The 3,767-nt window shown below is 38.7% G+C and overlaps 1 protein-coding gene across 1 annotated transcript in view; it reads left to right on the top strand.

Annotated features, from left to right (window-relative positions):
• Window positions 1–1,434: 1,434 nt before the first annotated feature.
• apc (APC regulator of WNT signaling pathway) overlaps window positions 1,435–3,767 on the top strand; it is a 42,159-nt gene continuing 39,826 nt past the window's right edge. The window contains exon 1 of the mRNA XM_050051575.1: window positions 1,435–1,645. The gene's annotated coding sequence lies outside the window, so the exon portion shown is untranslated. The remainder of the gene's footprint in view (window positions 1,646–3,767) is intronic.

The following is a 3,767-nucleotide window of genomic DNA, read 5'->3' on the forward strand; positions in this document are numbered from 1 at the left end:
ACTAATGCTTGTGCTCTTTTGTATTGGATCACTGAAGTAAAATCCTGTGGAAGCTGTTTCAAAATAAAGCTCCGGTTCCACAACAGCACCATCAAGTGGCTCTTTAACAAAAGAGCCCATAATTCTAAATTATTTATATTATTAATTAACTAAATAAAATCCTGAACAAACAAATGAGGGTGAAACAGTGATTAATAATATTACTCTGATTAATACTCTGATATGAGTAACAATATTACTCTTATTAATACTCTGATATGAGTAACAATATTACTCTGATTAATGCTCTGATTTGAGTAACAATATTACTCTGATTAATACTCTGATATGAGTAACAATATTTACTCTGATTAATACTCTGATTTGAGTAACAAGATTACTCTCATTAATACTCTGATATGAGTAACAATATTACTCTGATTAATGCTCTGATATGAGTAACAATATTACTCTGATTAATACTCTGATATGAGTAACAATATTACTCTGATTTGAGTAACAATATTACTCTGATTAATACTCTGATATGAGTAACAGAATTACTCTGATTAATACTCTGATTTGAGTAACAATATTACTCTGATTAATACTCTGATTTGAATAATAAAATTAATCTGATTAATACTTTGATATGAGTAGCAGTATTACTCTGATTAATGCTCTGATTTGAGTAACAATATTACTCTCATTAATACTCTGATATGAGTAACAATATTACTCTGATTAATACTCTGATTTGAGTAACAATATTACTCTGATTAAAACTCTGATTTGAATAATAAAATTAATCTGATTAATACTTTGATATGAGTAGCAGTATTACTCTGATTAATACTCTGATTTGAGTAATAAAGTTAATCTGAATAATACTCTGATATGAGTAGCAGTATTACTCTGATTAATACTCTGAGATGAGAAATAATATTAGGTCTGATTGATACTCTGATATGAGTAACAATACCACTCTGGTTAATACTTTGATATGAGAAACAGCATTACTTGTACTTCAGGGAGTACTTGTATTTGAGAGAGTACTTGTATTTCAGTGAATACTTGTATTTCAGAGAGTACTTGTACTTCAGGGAATACTTGTATTTGAGAGAGTACTTGTATTTCAGTGAGTACTTGTATTTCAGAGAGTACTTGTACTTCAGGGAATACTTGTATTTCAGTGAGTACTCATAATTCAGTGAATACTCGTACTTCAGTGAGATTTCAGTGAATACTCGTACTTCAGTGAGTACTTGTTTTTCAGTGAGTACTCGTAATTAAGTGAATACTCGTACATCAGTGAGTACTTGTATTTTAGTGAGTACTTGTATTTCAGTGAGTACTAGTATTTCAGTGAGTACTTGTACATCAGTGAGTACTCGTACTTCAGTGAGTACTTGTATTTCAGTGAGTACTCGTACTTCAGTGAGTACTTGTCACAGACAGACACAAGATGGCGGACCGCAGCAGCAGCAGTTTCTCCAGAACAAAAAGGCCGAGTAGTTAAAACTTCTCTTGACTTTGTTAAACTCTACTTTTCCCGCTCTGACCGGAGACATGAGCGACCCCCGCCGCCCCTGACGGTCCATTTACCGGCTGTGTGTTTCCCGGTAATGTTCCCTTGAATCTCCGCCGTCTGAACGGACTTTGGAAGGTAAGAACGGCCGTGCTCTTAGCTTAGCTCCGTGTTAACAGTTTGTTTATGTTGAATGTCAGTGTTTGGACGGGTCTGCGGACCGACCGGTGACGGTTACCGGCTTTACCGGAGACCAGAAGAATAACCCGGTGTTTGATGAACCGACAGACAGCCGATATTTCTGGATGGATTCTGGGAAAATAGCGTTAAAGTAACGGGTCAATGTTAGCCGGACTGTCATGTTGAGCTAACAGCTAATAGCTAACAGAGCTGCTGCTGCTATTGTCCCAGAGGACTCACACTGACACTACTGTAGCACTGTTACTGTACTATAGTACTAATACAGAACTACCGTCGTACTGTTGTAGTACTTTTACAGTACATCTCTTCTATACAGTACTACAGTCGTACTGTGACTGTACAATAGTACTACAGTACAGCTGTAGTACCTTTACTGTTCATTGCTACGTCAGTACTGCTGTAGTACTGTAGTACCATTGTACAGTGACAGTACCACAGTCACACTGAACAGAGACTCTTCAGATGTCAATTTTTTCTTCTCCTATGGTGCAGTTGAGGCTCAGTTGTCGGCTGACAGCAGTGTGTGTGTTCTTCTGCTGTGGTGCGGTTGTATGTTGGGTTGTAACGTTACTGTTGACCTGGAGTCAGTCTGACCTCTGACCTGTGGACATGTCCTCTGTCTCAGACTGTTGCCCGTCCTGGTCTCTGGGTCAGCTGATCACCTCAGGTCTTTAATGTGGTTTGTTGTGAGACAAAATGAGATCATGTGACCAGTCAGATGATGATGATGATGGTGATGATGGAGAACACTTTTTACTTTGACTGAGACACTTTGATCCAAAACATGAGGCTGACCCCAGGATGGACGTCAGGAACCTTATAACCTTAGAACCTTATAAAACTCAACTGATCAGGTCATCATCATGGTGATGAAGCAGATGACACATTAAAACTTTAGGAAGGTAAAAAAAAAAACAGATTTTGGATCATGCAGTCTCAGGTCTTCTCTCCAGGATCAGATCACCTGATAATCACATGACCCAATCATCCGTCTGACTTCACGGTTTGGTTGGATGTGACACGGTGGTTTGTGCTGGTAGAGATGCCAGAAGATCAATTTTCTTTAATGTAAATTGTTTTAAGTTTTTAATTAGATGTTATTGAATTTATTTATCCTCTGACCCCCCACTGTGTGTGGGCACTCAGTCTCAGACTTCACAGTCCCTGCAGCTCTCTGATGCCACTGATGTCATTCTGATCTCAGTGTGATGAACACATGAATAAACACCTCTGTTAAATGTTACAGATAAACATGAGATCATCAGCTGACGAACCTAGCAGTCATTACCGGCCCGTCAGCTGTTAGCTTCTGTTAGCTGCTTTTAGCTTCTGTAAGCTTCTTTTAGCTGCTAACAAACAGCGGCTCTTGGTCTCTGGTTCAGAGGGTTCCACAGACTATGTGCTGTTAGCTTCGCGGGGGACGCCTCGTTAACAACATTTTATTAAACACAGTTTAAGTTACAGAATTTATTTCCCAAATGTAACAGGGCAGTTAAACCAGTTGTTCAGTTTGTAATGTTAAACGGATGAATACCAATACGTGTGGTGTTACACCCCTGATGCACACACACACACACACACACACACACACACACACACACACGTATAACTAGAGTTGTACCGATGCCGATACCAGTATCGGAAATGCCTCCGATAATGCCTAAAATGCGGTATCGGGTATCGGCGAGTACAGCCTATGACCAGTCCGATACCATGTAATGCCTCACGTCATTACGCATACACACGCTACAGGCACACGAAACGGAAACGGAGCGGAGTTTAAAAAGCATTCTACTGTAGCCTTTAAAATGTCTTTTTTACCAAATTGTGTGGCTGCACTTTAACCTGTGTCTTGATCTGTGTCAACACTGGATAATAGTAATGATAATAATAAAAAAGTTTTATGGCATTCATTCTACTATTATGTATTTATTTCTTAATATTTTACACAGAGTTTTAGGAGTTGAGACATACAACAGTTCATATCCCATCCATTTTTATTTTACGCGCTGGTATCGGATCGGTACTCGGTATCGGCAGATACCTAAGGTTCAGGGAT

Source organism: Epinephelus moara, chromosome 8, assembly GCF_006386435.1.
Source record: "Epinephelus moara isolate mb chromosome 8, YSFRI_EMoa_1.0, whole genome shotgun sequence".
NCBI classification, from domain to species: Eukaryota; Metazoa; Chordata; class Actinopteri; order Perciformes; family Serranidae; genus Epinephelus; species Epinephelus moara.